The sequence below is a fragment of the Onychomys torridus genome, unplaced genomic scaffold, assembly GCF_903995425.1.
Source record: "Onychomys torridus unplaced genomic scaffold, mOncTor1.1, whole genome shotgun sequence".
Taxonomy (NCBI): Eukaryota; Metazoa; Chordata; class Mammalia; order Rodentia; family Cricetidae; genus Onychomys; species Onychomys torridus.
In genome coordinates this window covers 244,479-262,592 of record NW_023413825.1, presented here as the reverse complement: position 1 = coordinate 262,592, position 18,114 = coordinate 244,479, and positions in this window count along the sequence as shown.

The window sequence follows — 18,114 nt, the reverse complement described above, 5'->3', positions numbered from 1 at the left end:
AATAAAAGACAGACAAGAGGACCCTGGAAGCTGACAGAAATATTGTCCCTACAGGATGATGAAGACTAGGACAGTCAGGGCCAGGACCCCCCCCCCCCCGAGCCCGGGTTAACCCTTCGAGTGGGGGGCCAACCAGTAACCTTCCTGGTTGACACCGGTGCCCAACATTCGGTCCTAACTCAATCAAGAGGTCCCTTGAGTTCTAAGACGTCCTGGGTGCAGGGTGCCACGGGAGGAAAGCTGTACCGATGGACAACTGAGCGAAAAGTACACCTTGGGACGGGATTGGTCCCTCATTCATTCCTCCTAGTTCCAGACTGCCCCTATCCATTGTTGGGGAGAAACCTCCTCTCAAAAGTAGGAGCCCAGATTTACTTCCAAGAAAGAGGGGCCTCCGTTAGGGGACCCCAAGGACAGCCCCTCCAAGTTCTAACTCTGCGCCTGGAGGATAAACATCGATTACATGAAAGCCCTCAGTCAGCCCAGATCGACCCCCAATGGTTATCAGATTTTCCCCAGGCTTGGGCGGAGACTGCAGGAATGGGACTGGCTGCAAACCAGCCCCCCCCCCCCCACCCCGTGATCATTAGACTTAAGCCCTCGTCTACCCCGGTGATGATACGTCAGTATCCACTAAGCAGGGAAGCCAAAAATGGAATTAGGCCACATATACAAAGACTGCTACAATTGGGCATCCTAAAACCATGCCAATCCCCATGGAACACCCCCTTATTGCCAGTCAAAAAGCCTGGGACGGGGGACTATCATCCGGTACAGGACTTAAGAGAAGTAAACAAGAGGACAGAGGACATACATCCTACAGTGCCCAATCCCTACAACTTGCTAAGTACGCTGCCCCCAAGCCACACATGGTATACAGTGCTAGATTTTAAAGATGCTTTCTTCTGCATGAGACTAAGCCCTCAGAGTCAGCCAATCTCTGCTTTTGAATGGAGAGATCCAGAATCAGGTTTTTCAGGACAGCTCACATGGACAAGATTACCGCAAGGATTCAAAAACTCCCCGACCCTGTTTCACAAGGCTCTACATCAGGACCTGGCCGATTTCAGAGTCAGCCATCCTCAGTTCGCTCTTCTGCAGTATGTAGATGACCTGCTCCTAGCAGCCAAGACTCGAGATGACTGTCCAAAAGGTACCGGGGCCCTTTTAAAAAGGCTAGGGGAATTAGGGTATAGGGCCTCAGCTAAAAAGGCCCAAATTTGTGTCAGACAAGTGACCTACCTGGGCTATAAGCTGGAAGGAGGACAGAGATGGCTAACAGAGGGTCGTAAACAAGCCATCACCCAGATCCCGCCGCCCACAAGTGCACGGGCCCTGAGGGAGTTCTTGGGAAGAGCTGGATTTTGTCGCTAATGGATACCAGGATTTGCTGAGCTGACAGCCTCTCTGTATCCCCTTACCAAGGCCAATGCCCCATTCCGGTGGGAAAAAGAACAACAACAGGCCTTTGATCGAATTAAAAAGGCCTAATTATCAGCTCCAGCTTTGGGCCTCCCAGATGTGACCAGGCCATTCACTTTATATGTGGATGAACGACAGGGAATTGCAAAAGGAGTTTTGACCCAAAAATTAGGGCCCTGGAAAAGACCGGTGGCCTACTTTTCAAAGAAACTGGACAATGTGGCGGCCGGATGGCCCCCATGTCTCTGTATCATTGTAGCTGTGGCCATATTGGTAAAAGACTCTGATAAGCTAACCTTGGGACAGCCCTTAACAGTGACGGCCCCCCATGCCATAGAGACAGTTATTCGCCAGCCCCCTGACCGATGGCTTTCAAATGCCTGGATCACTCATTACCAGACGATGCTATTAAATCCCGACTGGATTCGGTTTGGGGCTGCAGTCTCTCTCAACCCAGTGACTCTGCTTCCGGACTCAGACTCTCACCTCTCCATCGAACACGATTGTCACCAAATTCTGTCAGAAGTACACGGGACCCGTGAAGACTTAACTGACCAACCTCTGCCAGATGCTGAACACACCTGGTACACGGATGGGAGCAGTTTCCTGCATAACGGTGAGCGAAAGGTGGGGGCAGCAGTAGTAGATGGGACCACAGTCATCTGGGCATCGGCCCTGGAGCCTGGAACCTCAGCACAGAGGGCCGAACTCATCGCCCTGACGCAGGCATTAACAAAGGCCCAGGGAAAAAAGGTCAACATTTACACAGACAGCCAGTATGCTTTTGCTACCGCGCATGTCCATGGAGAGATTTATCGAAGGCGGGGCCTGTTAACTTCGGTGGGAAAAGATATTAAAAACAAAAAAGAAATCCTAGACCTCCTACAGGCCCTCTTCCTACCTAAAAAGGTGAGCATCATCCATTGTCCGGGTCCCCAGGTGGGGAGGGACCCTGTAGCGGTGGGAAACAGGTTGGCGGATGAAACTGCTAGGATGACAGCCTTACAAAACCAAACCCTTGCCTTAACCACATCCCAGGAAGGGCAGCCAAACAAACAGCCTCTCTTCCAGTATTCAGATCAGGACATAGAGATGGCCAAAAAGTTAAAGGCAACCTTTAACAACTCGACCAGAACTTGGGAATACAAAAATAAAAGTATATTGCCCCAAAAGGATGCAAGGAGACTGGTCACTTACCTGCACAGGTGGACTCACTTGGGTTATAAAAAGCTAGAAACTCTTTTACAGAGAGAGGAACAGTTTCATTACATCCCAGATTTATCAGGCATAATTAAACAAGTTGTAGACTCTTGTATTCCCTGTGCCAAGGTCAATGCAGGCCGGTTCCAGGCACCCGCTGGAGTCAGGATGAGAGGAGAACGACCCGGCACCAACTGGGAGATCGATTTCACCGAGATCAGGCCTGGCAAATATGGAGTTAAATATCTCCTAGTCTTTGTAGATACTTTCTCTGGCTGGACAGAAGCCTTCCCCACCAAACAAGAAACAGCACAAGTGGTGGTCAAGAAGATTTTAGAAGAGATCTTTCCTCGATTTGGGCTCCCTAAGGTAATAGGGTCAGATAATGGCCCTGCTTTCGTCTCTCAGGTAAGTCAGATGGTGGCCAAGCTTTTGGGGATAAATTGGAAAATACATTGCACTTACAGACCCCAAAGTTCAGGACAGGTAGAGCGAATGAACAGAACGATTAAAGAGACCATAACCAAATTAGCCCTAGAAACTGGCACTAAAGACTGGGTCCAACTCCTTCCCATGGCCCTGTTTAGAGCTAGAAACACTCCAGCGAGCCATGGACTGACTCCCTATGAAATCCTATATGGGGGACCCCCTCCTATAGCAGATTTCCTTGACCCCGCCATTGATTCCTTTGCAAATACCCAAAGTTTGCAGGTGTGGCTGTGAGCCCTACAACTCATCCAGAGACTGGTGTGGAAGCCCTTGGCTGCCATCTATACAGCTGGGAGCTCCACAGTCCCACACCCCTTCCAGATCGGCGACGAAGTGTACGTGAGAAGACACCAATCCAGGACCCTCGAGCCTCGTTGGAAGGGCCCATATACTGTGCTGCTGACCACCCCCACGGCAGTAAAGGTCAATGGCATCGCTGCCTGGATCCATGCCTCCCATCTTAAGCCAGAACGCCAGCCGGGACTGGACTGAAAATTGGAAAAGACTAGTAATCCCCTTAAACTTCGAGTCTGCCGAGCTGGTATTGTTTCTCCTACTGGTACTTTTACCCTGTAACCTAGGAGCTAGCTCAGCAGCTAATCCACACTCCCCCCAACATCTGGTTTGGGAAGTTAGCACTGCTACTGGACAGGTTGTCTGGTTAACTGAAGGCGACCACACCCCCGGAACCTGGTGGCCCACCCTAACACCTGACCTGTGCCAACTATTCATGGGGCTGGACACCTGGGATATCCCAGAACAAGAAAACCCAAACGATTTACAGTGGAGAGTAAAAATAGTCCCTCCCCCTTGGTATGGGTGCTCAAACCCACAGGCCCGCGCCAAACTCCGTGGTTTGGAGTTCTACGTCTGTCCTAGAGATAGGATAAGTAGAAAACAAGTTCTAAAATATGGAGGGCCTGAGTCCCTATACTGTGCCAAATGGGGATGTGAGACTACCGGGGATGCCTACTGGGGACCATCTTCCAGTCATGATTGGATTCAGGTCAAAAAGGGCTCTGCGGTGGACTGCTCAAAACAGGCTCTTTGTAACCCCTTGTCCATCATCTTTACAGAACCAGGGAAACGAGTTGAAAATCTAGCCCAGTGGCAAAAAGGTCAGACTTGGGGGTTACGCCTCTACAAGGAGGGAAATGACGATGGCCTCTGGTTTAAGATTACCCTCCGCCAAAATCCCCTGTCTCATCCAATGATGATAGGACCTTTGTCCCCGCTCTCGGGTACCCCAAGCCCTGCCACCCAAGATTATAACCACAACCCACACCCCCGTGACTTCAAAAAACCACCCTCCCCCTCCATCAACAACCATACAGATGTCCTTGATGCCCCCCTTATACAACCTGATTAAGGGAGCCTTCTCTGCCCTTAACTCCACCAAAAGTGACCTCACTCGGTCCTGTTGGCTCTGCCTTTCTGAGGGACCCCCTTATCATGAGGGAACAGCCTGCAACGGTACCTACAACAACACTGACTCATGCTCCTTGGGAAGGCAAGGTGCCAGCAAACTAACTTTATCTGAGGTATCAGGACAGGGACTATGTCTTGGTACACCACCCCCTGAAAAGAGTCAGCTCTGTGCCCGCACAGAAAAGGTTACAGCTATCACAGGCAAATACTTAGCACCCTCAGACGGGGGATGGTGGGCTTGTAACACTGGTTTAACCCCTTGTATCTCACCAACGCTGATAAACCAGACTGGTTTCTGCGTTCTAGTGCATCTGTACCCTCGGGTTATATACCATGACTCCCCATCTTTTGAAGAACAGATGGAAGGCCTGACCCACCGATACAAAAGAGAACCTGTCACCATGACCTTAGCTGTCCTCATGGGACTGGGAACAGTAGCGGGCATAGCGGGGGCGGGAATGGGGAGTGCTGCTTATGTGCAAGGGTATCAGCACATGGAACAGCTAAAGGCCGCTATAGCAGAGGATTTGAGGGGGCTAGAGGCTTCCATCTCTGCATTAGAAACCTCCCTCACCTCCCTGTCAGAGGTTGTGCTCCAAAATCGAAGAGGCCTAGACTTGGTTTTCATTAGAGATGGAGGATTATTTGCGACCCTAAAAGAAGAATGTTGCTTCTATGCGGACCACACTGGGGAAGTACATGACTCCATGGCCAAGCTTCATAAGCGACTGGAGGAGCGAAAATGGGAAAAGGCCGCCGGAGCCAGTTGGTTTGAAAATTGGTGGTCCAAATCCCCCTGGCTCACCACATTGTTGTCTGTGTTAGCAGGGCCCATCATCATCCTACTTTTGCTTTTCACTTTTGGCCCCTACATTCTTAATAGGCTGCTTCAGTTTATCCGAGAGAGACTGTCCATTATGCAGGCTATGGTATTAACCCAACAATACCAAGCATTAAGAACGACTGACACTCCACAAGATAATATACAGACACCCTAAATTTTAAGATTAAAATTAGTCCAAAGAAAAAGGAGGGAATGAGGGAAAAAAATTAGAGATACATTTTACAATTGCAAATTGCTGACTTTGCTTCTATAAACTTGCTTGCGTTAGACACTGACCCATCCTCTCCCTGGAAATAAGTAAAAAGTTTCAGAGCCCAGCAGTCAGCCTTGGGACAAGGTCTGCAATTATAGATTAAAATAATAATAAGTCCCTGTTTAAAAAATTCCTCAAAGAGGACCCAAGATAAGGACCATCTGGCGAGTCCAGCAAACTAGGTCAAATGTCAGCCAATCATAAGCCTGTAGCTATGCGAACTCCCCTCCAGAGTAACCGCTCCCCCTAGACCTCCCCGAGCCAACCAGTTTACTACTAATGTTACAAAATTTCCCGTGTAACAAAATGATTGCTGAAATATATGATGATTTTTAAATTGGGCCAAACCCGGGACACCTGGTATCTTATGATAATTTTGTAGTTTCTGCCTTTAAAAATGCTTGTAACCACTGCTCCGGGCTCTCTGACTAACCAGGACAGAGAGCCCACTTGTGCCAGTGCTGAATACATTCCTCTTGTGTGTTGCATCTGCTGGTTTGGAATCTTGGTTTCTGGGGGAGCCCTCTCGCAGACGAAAGTATCCCAGGGCTCTTTCAGTTATAGAATGAAAAACTAAAAGGTTTTTTATAAGTTACAAAGGTCTGAGTAAGGCACTTAATGTAGTTAAGGATAAGACTTAAAAATAATATACATGATATTTGTTTCTAAGGTCTAAGATTAACAATTACAAAAAACTGGCTGTAAAGTATGTCAAATCAAGGTGGGGGTGGGGTCAGGAATCAGGTGGGGTGGTTTGGGGGAGAGTACTGAAAGAACCAATGGGGAAGGGGATATTTCAGGGTCAGAGAGAAACCTGGTGCAAAGTAAACTCCCAGGAATCTACAAGGACGACCCCAGCTAACACTCCTAGCAATAGACACACCTACACTGAACTGGCAACTTCCCGTGACCAGGCAAGACTTCCAGTGGAGGTGTCTGCACCCCAACTGAGCTACATAACCTTCCACCTACATTGTGTTCTGACTGTGGGATGTGCTGGGGTAAGGGTGACATAGAGACTGTGGGAGTGGCCTACCAATGGTCCAGCCTCAGACCCATGCCAAGAGAGTGAGCCCACCCCTGACACTGCCTGGAGTGCCAGACCCAGAGGCTGGATGGCCCAGAGATAGAACCTGACATAACTGTAGAAAAAAATGTCAAGGTAATGATGCCTAGTGATATTCTGCTAACTCATAGATTGGTCTCTAGCCCACCATTCATCAGAGAGGCTTCATGCAGCAACTGGTGGAAAGAGATGCAGACCCACAGTCAAACATGAGGCAGAGCTCAGGAAATCCTGCTGAAGAGAGGGAGGAAGGATTGCAGGATCCAGACAGGTCAAGGACATCACAAGAAAGCCCACAAAATTAACTAACCTGGGCTCATGGGATTTCATAGAAACTGGACAAACAACCAGGGAGCCTGCATGGGACTGACCTGGGCCCTCTGCATAGATGTGATGGTTGTGTAGCTGGGTTTTCTGGTGGGAATCCTAGCAGTGGGAACAGGGGCTGTCTCTGACCCTTTTGCTGGCTTTTGGATCCCTGCTGCTCATACAAGGTCACTGTGTCCAACCTTAACACATAGAGAGGTGATTATTCTAACTTGATATGCCGTGTTTTGTCCATGTCCCTTGCCTTTTTCTGTATAGATATGGAAGAGGAGTGGATCTGTTGGGTAGCACAAGAAGGGGGAGGGGAGGGAATAGGAGGAGAAAAAAGAGGGGAAAATATGGTCCAAATGTAAAATTAATTTTTTTTTTACAAATGACTGTAATGTATGTGTAATCAAGGTTAATTTTTCAATATCTGGCTTTTAAATTTATATGACATTTATGATTATCAGACCAAGTTAACTGGTCTTCTTCAGCGGTTCTCAACCTGTGGGTCGTGACCCCTTTGGGGTCACATGTCAGACATCATGCATATCAGATATTTGCATTATGATTCATTTCAGTATTGAAATAACAATTATGAAATATCAACAAAATAATTTATGGTTGGGGATCACCACAACATGAGGAAATGTATTAAAGGATCACAGCATTAGAAAGACTGAGAACCGAGCCAGACAGTGGTGGCGCACGCCTTTAATCCCAGCACTCAGGAGGCAGATTCAGCTGGATCTCTGTGAGTTCATGGCCTCCCTAGGTTATTGAGTGAGTTCCAGGATAGGCTCCAAAGCTACACAGAGAAACCCAGTCTCAAAAAAACAAAGGGAAAAAAAATAACGGAAAAATTGTAAAGGCTGAGAACCACTGTTCTAGATGTTTTCCACGTGGGGCCTGCACTGTTCTCTCTAGCTATACTGGGGTATCATCCACCATTCCTATTTATTATTGGTGGGTAGGTACGAATGTGTCCCTCCAATCTGTGGACTCTTAGGCCTATAGCTTTGAGATCTACTGGGGGTTGGATATAGTTTTTCAGACATTATAAATTCACTCATCTCTTGGCTTTCCAATCTCTAATAATCCACAGGTAACCGCATTGGATAAACATTTCCCGGTATGCAGTCAGAGTCTGGTAACTTGGTTTCAGAGTGAAATTCCCCCTTGGGTGGTGTGCTCCTGGACTCTAGAAAACTCTGTGCGTCTGAGTGAAAAACCTGAGGTATTGGTCAACTGGCTGACTTGTCCTGAAATGCCCACAGGGTTTAGATAAAGACAACTTTCTAGGACACTTGCATTGCTCACAACCTGTTATAGTGTCTCCTGAAGGACAGGTTCAGCCAGACCTTTGGTTGTTAGCCACAATCCCAGGCAGTGTGATTGTTTATGGGACATATGGAGAAAATGAGAAATTATGACATGGACATCATTTAGTGTTTGCACTCACTGCCTGTGTTAACCCTTCATGTATGCTGCTGGCTGGGATTTCCTCTATTTAAGAATAGGGGGAACACTTCAAAATGACCTTCATCAATTGTATCCCCTGTAATTATGTAAATCCCCCTTCTGCTCCTGAGGGCCTCTCTTGCTTCCCCAGCCTTTCTTATGGCTCTTGTGCAGCTTGATGAGACACCATGCTATTTTGAACAAGGAATTCTCTGGGAACTATAACATGCTATTTCTACAAAAAAGAAGGTTTTTAGATCATATCTCAACTAACAGGTCTGCACTAGTCACTGCTATAACTTCTGCAGCTGAGTCCACAGTGGCCCTGACCCAGCAAGGGCACACTGCCCATTTTGTTAATCGCCTGCTTTAATACTTCTCTGGCTTTGGCAACACAAGAATGTATAGACACACACATGAAAGCTTCATTACACACTTTAGAAGCTGAGGTATTGCACCTAGGAGATACAGTACAAGCAACATTATGGTGGCACATACCTTTAATCCCAGGACTTGAGATCTTAGGTTTTGCTTGGGAAAAATACACGCCTTTAATCCCAGGAAGTGATAGCAGAAAGGTATAAAAGGTGTGAAGACCAGGAACTAGAGGCTTTTAAGCTTTTAGGATTTCAGCAGTAGTTTGGCAGAGATCCATTTGGGTGAGGACTTAGAGGCTTCCAGTTTGAGGAAACAGGATAGACTGAGAAGGTGGCAAGATGAGGTTAGCTATGGTTTGTTTTCTGTCTCTCTGATCTTCCAGCATTCACCCCAATACCTAGCCCTGGGTTTGTTTGTATTAATAAGACCTTTTAGGATTTGTGCTATACAGTATAACATCAGTTAACTCTACAGTGCCCTGCTGGCTTAACATATGTCTGTTTTACCCCTTTAAGCTATAATAAATCCAGATAAAAATAAAATAAAATTAAAAGTTACTTACAGCAATATGGTGTCATTAGAATGTTTATTTAGATTTATTAACAGTCAGGCAATTAATTACTGTCCTAGGCTGTGGTCATCTCAAATTCAGTTCCCCTTTGTTGCCAGCCCAAGACTTATTACAGAAGACACAAGGATTCAATGCTTTTACATCCTTTAACGTGCATTCTGCATGATGCTCAAACTCTTTATGTTGATGATTCATTTGGAAATATTAGGGGGCATTTGTAGGTGTAAGGGATATCAGTGTCTCTTAGACATTCAGATGCAAAATACTCACCTGACCTTAAAGAGTCAGAAAAAGGGCTATGGGGAGACAGCAACTGGAGACATTCTCACAGGCCATGAGGAATAAGAGAGGAATGGTAGGCTTGCTGTGTGGAGCTAAGAGGTGCGGGGTGTGTTTGCCACAGGAACCCTTAGGGACAGGATGGAAGCCTGGCTCTACTGTTGGTCTTGAAAGCTAGCTGCTTCTGGAAATCTCAGGGGAATCCTGCCTTTTCCTTGGGGTGGAGGGGTGAGGATGAGCTTTGGGCATGGTGGGAATCCTTGTCAGGAGAAGAGGGGTACAGAGTGAGTCAGAGAGCTGGAGAACATGGTAAATGGAGAGGAAAGAAATAAGAAGAGGGCTTGGAAAATTCTTGTGGGAGTGAAGAGGGAGAATACTCACTGAAGGCTAAGTGAACCTAGCAATTCTGTAACACATGCCCCTGGCTGACCTAAGGGGTGTGGTTACAGATTGCAGAGGCTTCCTTGTGCTCTGGGGGACACATGGGTATTGGGGTGTACTGACCACTACAGTGTAGTCAGGAAGCTGCTGCAGGAAGGAACTGGAAGCCCTTATCCCAGAGCTGGGTGACTGGCCTTCTGTTGGGGGGCGGGGTGCTTGCAGCTGGGGAAGGATGCAGGGAGTCTCTAACACAGTGGGGGTGGGCCTTTTAGTGTGCGCTGCCCTCAAGACACACAGTGGGTTGGTGTGCACCTCATGGGGAGCACAGGAGTGTGGGCTCATGCAGGTCCACTGATTGAAGACCCAGAGGCACCTTAAGAATGAATCTAGACTTTTGTGGCTGCAGGGGTATCAGCCTCTAAGGACCAAATTTCTCAATTCATCAGGTACCAGTTTTCCTAAACCAAGTTTTGTATAGGCTTTGCATTCTTTGGAGACTCTCAGAAAAGAATTACAAAGGGTCAAAAGAAACAACAGGTATCTGCAAAACAAAAGACAGATTAGGGCTAGGGACTGCTACTTTGGAACCTGGCCAGATATAGGTCAGCAGGAATGCTGCCACAAGGTGGGGCTGGTCTGGTTGGTGGAGAATCTAAGACTTCTAGATTCCTGTCTAACAGGTCATGAAAGGATTACTTTCTATGTGTTACAGGGTGCAAAAGTCACTCTGTAAAAATTGCATCACACTTTCCATGTGGAACAGAATTGGATTTGCCAGGACTCATCAGGAACTCTCAGCATCCACAGCATCCACAGCTGCCCCAGATGCCTTTCTCCCAGCAGGAGCCTCAGCTTCAGCCTCTCCTCCACCTCTACTCATCTACATAGCACTCAAAGTTTCCATTGAAGTCAGGTGGTTATGAGCAACAGAAAAGCTGAGTCTGAGCCGTTTTAATTAATATAAGCCTCTGTGTGTTTACTTGGGTCTGAGCAGCTATGGACCAGGCTGGACACAGAAAAACTTTGAGCTACAAATACTCCAGTAAAATTCTTTGTCTGTTCATATATTTCATATCTTTTCTGCTGCTTTCTTATTTACATACTTGATTTTTTTCAAGGATTTTTCTGCAAGTATGGAAATGATCTTGTGTTTTTTTTTTTTGTTTTTTTTTTTTTTTTTTTTTTTTTTTATATAAACCCATTACTGATAGGAAATCACAACATGTTCACATGGTTGGGCTTGACTGGCGGACCGCCTAATTATTTCCAGTTCAAAATAGCCATTTCCGGGTCAAATGTCTTGTGGGACTGGGACTCCGTGGCTTTAAGTGGCGTAAAGCATGCGCAGCCATGTAATCTACACGCATTCATGGAGTAGCCACACGAGTTCCTGTACGCATGCGCGGCCCAACCTTTATAAAGCAGGCACCATCTTGCATGATTCTTCTTGTCTCCTCACTCACGTGTGCATCACACAGGCCTGTTACATTCTCTATCCTCTTTTAATAAATACTCTTCTGTGGTCTTGTTGTGTTCAGAATGTCTTCTCGCAGGGTAAGAGTGCCAATAAACAACTAACAATTATTAGGCTTTATAACATTTATTTACTTACGTCTGGTAAGCCATCCCTGCATCTCTCTAATAAAGCCTTTGGCATTTTAGTGGTTATAACTGCTCATTTAAAATGAGTCAAACTTGTATCTTCAAAGTAAAAGCCAACTTATCAACCCAGTGTTTGAAGTCACACTAACATTCTAAAAACTTAAATTATGAATGTTAAAAGTAAGGCAAACAATTTTGAGAACTCTGTTAAAACTGGACAAAATATCTCTCTTGCACAGTAAAAAAAAATCTGTAGTCTAGTTTTTTATTTGATGCAAGAATTTGAAAACAGATTTAAAGATTTGGGGGGCAATAGTACTTTGGTATATTTGTGATTCCATTTCTGTTAACATCAACTTCAAGAAAGCTTGGCTCATGACTATTCAAAACTCTGGATCTGATCTTTTAGATATAAACACACCTGTCTCACACCCATATCTCATTCACATCATTTCTTCAGGGCAGTACTGACTTGCCTAAAAAAATGTTGCATGAAGGAAGCACAGGAAGAGTGAAACCAGAACCCAAATCTCTGAGGAGCTCCCTGGGAACATCCGGAGTAATGATGAATTCACTTCTCAAATGCAGAATCAAACCTCCCACAGTTTTGTGTTGCCACCTTTCTTTTACTTTTCTAACAAACTGTCAAAACAACAAATCAAGTTGTACTACTTAATTATGATTAAGTCTTGGGACCTGCTTGAGGGTTGTAACACACTCTCCCCATGGGACTGCCACATAGTTGGAATTATTATGTGGGTCTTTTTGACATACATTTTCATTCTTATCAGCTTCCACAAGTGATTTTTGGATTGAAAGTATGGCCAACTTGCTTCTTTCAGAAGCATCAGAAGTTTGGACACCCTGGCTTTAAAACTCTGTCACATTCCTTCAGTCTCCCCAGATTTTACTGTAATTCACAGAGAGAGAAAGAAGAGCAAGGATTCACTGTTAGTGTCAAAACTAAATTTTCACCACACACAATCATGATAGAGATGATACAATTGTACCTGTGTCACAAAACCCCCAGAGACCACCAAGGAGCCAGGTTCTGATGGAAGCATATTAGGGTCTTTTTATTGTCAGGTTCAAACCTGGACTGCCACCTCACAGATGGAGGGAAATGTAGTAGCAGTGGTGGGTTCAGAGATAGGACAGTTTTTAAAGGTAAAAACTGCCAGCCAGGAATTACATGCCTTGGCGTTTGGGGATTGGGTGAAGGGATATGGGGCAATTTTTGAATTTTTGAAACTATTGGTCTAGACTTTTGGTGTAAAATCACATTTGAAACTAATTGGCTGCTTCTAGGGTATGAGATTGAGGGTTTTTTTTTTTTTTTTTTCTGTTTTTGTCATGGCACATTCCTCAGATTCTTCCTGGAACTGAGTACAGCCCCTAATAACCAGGTGGTCTAAGATGATAGCTCTTCCCTAAGATGGAGTCTGCAAAGTCAAGTCTAGGCCTTCATATTGCCTTCACATTCCTCCCTTCACAAGTGCCAATGACAGGAATCAATCATGAATCCTACTTGTTGTGCTGGGACCTAAGAACCCTTAGCTAACAGATTTTTCCAGGGCAGCAACGTCTGTGTCTATTGCCGTTCTTGAGGCCCTGTAGTTCTGATCTTAGAATACAACAATGTTATGATCTTATATAACACCTCTTTGGTTCTGCACAAAGAAAGCCAAGTGCCTTGTCTTATTGCAGAACCATTTCAGTTAATAAACTTATCAATTTACAACTCTAAACCTATTTTCCTGGTATGTCAATGAGCATTATAGTTGGCCAACTTGCCCCTATGCTAGGGAGTTTCCTTTTGACCTGGCTCTTCAACCTATTTTGGGCAGAGAACATGGGACATTGTATCCACTTCTGGAACTACTTCAAGCTGGCATTGGGATATTGTTGTCAGGACCCCAAAAAAGATGAAAGGCTAGTCAAAGGTTGGACAATGGGCCATTTGTCAGAAGCATATGGCATCTATAGAGACAAGGAACAATTACATTGACTGGGCTGGTCCATGTCAGCTTTTAGCAAGTCCAGAGCTCATAGTCATCCAGAGCAGTGTAGTCAACAACTGAAGCTTGGGGATGTCTGCCAGTCAAGTAGGAACTTGTTGAGACAAATTTAAGCTAAGAACAGAAGTTAAAATTTATGAATTTATTTGGAATTTTTAGGCCTATATTTTTAGTAATTGGAAAGAGCAGAAGTCCCAAAACCAGGAGAGAGAAAAAAAATATCACCCTTAGGAATAGACAAGTGGGGAAAATTTAAGCTGTACTTTTCTGGGGTCCTTCTGACATCTGTGAAGTGGATCCAAGTTTTATGACTCTTAATCCTCTGAGCCCTATATGAATTATATTACAGAACAACATAAAAGTTTTAGATACATTAGAATTACCAATCTGCACTGAAATCCATATTGTAGACAAAGCAGGTATTAAATATCTGTAAAATAGCAGAAGTGGATTCATACCTTTGAGGCCTAGTAAGAACTACAGATTTGGGTTAAAAGCATGTGCATTTTCCTTCTGTCCAGAGAGCCATGTATAAATTGGACAGAGTTTTTTGACCTGATGAATAACACTTTTAAATTTATATTTAGATGATAATCAAAATAAATCTAAAATATTGAGCTTGTGACTGAACAGTAAGTAGTCATTGCTTAACCAGCTTATCAGAGCTCTATTAAATATTAAGCTCTGAATTGTTATATCATAGAAGGGGAGAGCAATAGAAATCAATTTTCATAATCTAAATCACTTATTTATGTCTTTACAACTTGTATTTATATTTTAAATCATTTTCTGAGATTCTCAAAGCTTATAAGCCTTAATATCTTTAACCCTTTATGACTTATTCAAACTTTTATATCTTAGGACATTTTCTTAAAAATGAGCTAACAAGCTGGTTATAGCCTTGTGGAAGAATCTGGTTGTCTGATGCTGTCAAGCTGACAAAGTTATAGCTATCCTCAATGACAGTACTATCAGAGATCTGGGAAGGATAAATTTAAGGGCAGACTAAGCAGCTTCTGATTCTGTAAATGACAGGGGCCAGTCCATACCCAGGTCTCCATAGTGCTGGGAGGCATAAGTATCAGAACAGCATCAATCTTTGACCATCGGGCCCATAAGGCTTAGTTTATCCTGTGGAAGGGACACAAGGAAGACTGATCTTATTATGTCTAGGCAAATGGAGTGCAATTAATTCTCCAGTGTCCTGCCTGCTGCTTGTCCACACTGTAGGCCACATCCTGGTGGTAGGTGTTGTTGCATTAGAACATGTTGCCCTGGTGTCAGCATTGCCATAATCCAGGTGGAGACATTGTGGTGTCCCATACATATCTTCTTTGGAGATCTTGGGTCACCGCTAGGATCTGGGAGTCTGTCTGATACATTAAGCTTTTAGATCAACATTTTAAATGCCATATTCCACAGATCTCTAAAGTATGAGGGCTGTCCAGGTATATCTGAATAGACAAACTTTGTTTCTATTTGTTTTAAGCTCAACGCTGAAAACTTATGCAAGAGACTGAGTAAATGTTATCCCTGTAATTAATTATATCACTTCTTGGCATGAGTACAATTAAAGAACTTGATTAATTATAAGGTGACTATTTACTTATGTTTTCTAACAGTCTATAATAAGTAGCCTTAAAAAATAATTTTGAATTGAAGTTCTTCTAGTATCAATAGGGGTTTAGTAAAGAAACCAAAACAAAATAGCCATATGTTAATGGAAGGGTCCTAAGTTCCTTTTAGTATCAATATAAAACACTTATATGACTCAGTTTATCCAAAAAGCTTAAGCTTAACAAAGTTAGCAAAGACAAAGAAGCTAGACATATATTCTTTTTTTTGGAGCTGAGGATCGAACCCAGGGCTTTGCAATTGCTAGGCAAGTGCTCTACCACTGAGCTAAATTCCCAACCCTAGATATATATTCTTAAGCATGAATAAACTTTGAGTAAGGAGAAACATTCTCCAAGTCACTGGTTCTCAACTTTCCTAATATTTCATAACTGCAGTTTTGCCATTGTTATGAATCTCAATGCAAACATCTGACATACAGGTAGTTCTAGGCTACCCCTGTGAAAAGGTTTTTCAACCCCAAATGGTGGTGACTCATGGAGTCAGAAGCTGTTCCAAGCCCTTTGCCTAGATCATTGTCTTGCTGCATCACAAGAAATGAACATCGCAGTTTCTGTTGACTATCACCTAGGTGACTCTTAAATTACAAAGTTTAGCTGCCAGAGCAAGGTACATTCTTGTGTATAAAATCACTGAGGTGCAACTTTAATGTTTATTAAATACCTAGTCTCCCCAGCCTTCTACTTCCCAGCCTTCTCCTCTTCCTTGTCCCGCCTATACTTCCTGCCTGGCCACTGGCCAATCAGAACTTTATTTACACAGAGCGATATCCACAGCAGATACTGGTCCATTGCTGTAATATAGCCATCCTGATCATTGTGGAGGATGTCCTTAATATGTACCTGTGTTCGGTTTTCAAGTCTTTCATTGAGGATTTTGTCTGTGAGTTCATTAGGGATATTGGTCTGTGATTTGGGGATTTTGCTGTGTCTTTCCCCAATTTGGGTATGAGACTGATGCTGGTATAGACCAAGTTTGAGAATGCTCCTTATGTGTCTCTGGAGGGGCAGGAGGAAGGAAGAGGGGGATCTTTGTTTGGTATGTGAAATGAATAAAAAATTTCTTAAATAAAAAAAGAAATGGGCTAATTTAAAAGAGCTAGCTAGCAAGAAGCTGAAGCCATAGGATACACATAGGTTTGTAATTAATATAAACCTCTAAATAATTATTTTATAGGCAGCTGTGGCACTTTGGGTGGGAGAGATTTGTCTGGACTTCTTCTCAAGGCAGCACCGGAGAACGTCCAGCTACACTGATCTGCTGTCAATTCTCCCATCCTGCTCAACCATGTCAGCCTCCTCTGAATTTGTAAGGTTCTGTTTTGTTCTTCAGTTTGTGTGGAGCAAATACCAAGCTCCAAGGCACAGAGAAGACTCCCAAGTGTGATCCACTAAGGTTACTTCCCTGAAAGCAGGGGGTAGTACATTCAGGACTTCCTCAAGAAGATACAGAAACAACATGGGTGAATCATTACGGTAATAGCCTGCCAAGCGTGTAACACACAGAGATTCAAATCAGTGTGAAGGGCCTCAGGTCAACTATCAATCATAGCATGTGGCTCAGCCTTGTTGGAGCTTTGTCAAGCAGCTATGCTGGCTTCATGAATTTCTCTGTTCCCCTAGGAGATGGGTGTGCCAGGGAAGTAAAATAAATGGCACATAAATAAATAAATTCATTTATCAAAAAAAATTTCTAGGATTAACAGCACCACCCTTACTCCCTGAGTTTCATTTTTTCAAGTATTGCATTCAATCTTTGTATTTATTTATTATTATTATTATTATTACTAATTATAAATAACTGGCTTTAGCTTGGCTTGTTTCTTGCCAGCTTTCTTTTTTTTTCCATTTTTCGTTAGTAAGAAATTTTCTACTCATTCCACATACCACCAACAGATCCCTCCTTCTTCCTCCTCCCCAAACCCCAGCCCTCTCTCCCAAGCCACCCTCCATCCCCACATCCCCAAAATCAAAGTCTCCCATGGGGAGTCAGCAGAGCCTGGCACACTGAGCCTAGGCAGGTCCAAGCCCTTCCCACTGCATCAAGGCTGTGCAAGGTGTTACATCACAGGCACCAGATTCCCAGAAGCCTGCCTGTAGACCAGGGACAGATCCTGATCCCCCTGCTGGGTGCCTTCTAAACAGTTCAAGCCAAACAACTGTCTTCCATATACAGAGGGCCTAGTCCAGTCCCATGGGGGTTCCACAGCCAGCAGTCCACAGTTCATAGACTTCCATTAGTATGGCTGGTCATCTCTGCATGTCTTCCCATCATGATCTTGCCATGCTCCTGCAGAATCTCTCCTCTCTCTCATAGATTGGATTCTGGAGCTCAGCCTGGTGCCTGACTGAGAATCTCTGTATCTGCCTCCATCAGTCACGGGACAAAGGCTCTATGATGACAGCTACGTTATTCTCTAGACCGGTCACCAGAGTAGAACAGTCGAGGCACCCTCTGGACCACGCCAGCAGACCAAGGTGACACCCTGAGTTTCTAAACTAGTGAGAAGTATATAAACTGCTTACATAATTTGTTTTTGTAGTTGCAGAAGGGGAATTCCAAGCACTGAGTGGCCTATGGAATCTTGATATGGGGCGTGGATAATGAATCACAGGTTTCTGGTTGATGAGGGCTTTCTTTATATGTATTCCAGACTCCTGATTAAAACATCAAGAAGTATGTGCAGTGGTGGCATACACCTTTAGTCCCTGCATTTCCGCGACAGAGCAAGGCGGATCTCTGTGAGTTCAAGGCCAGCCTGATCTACAGAGTGAGTTC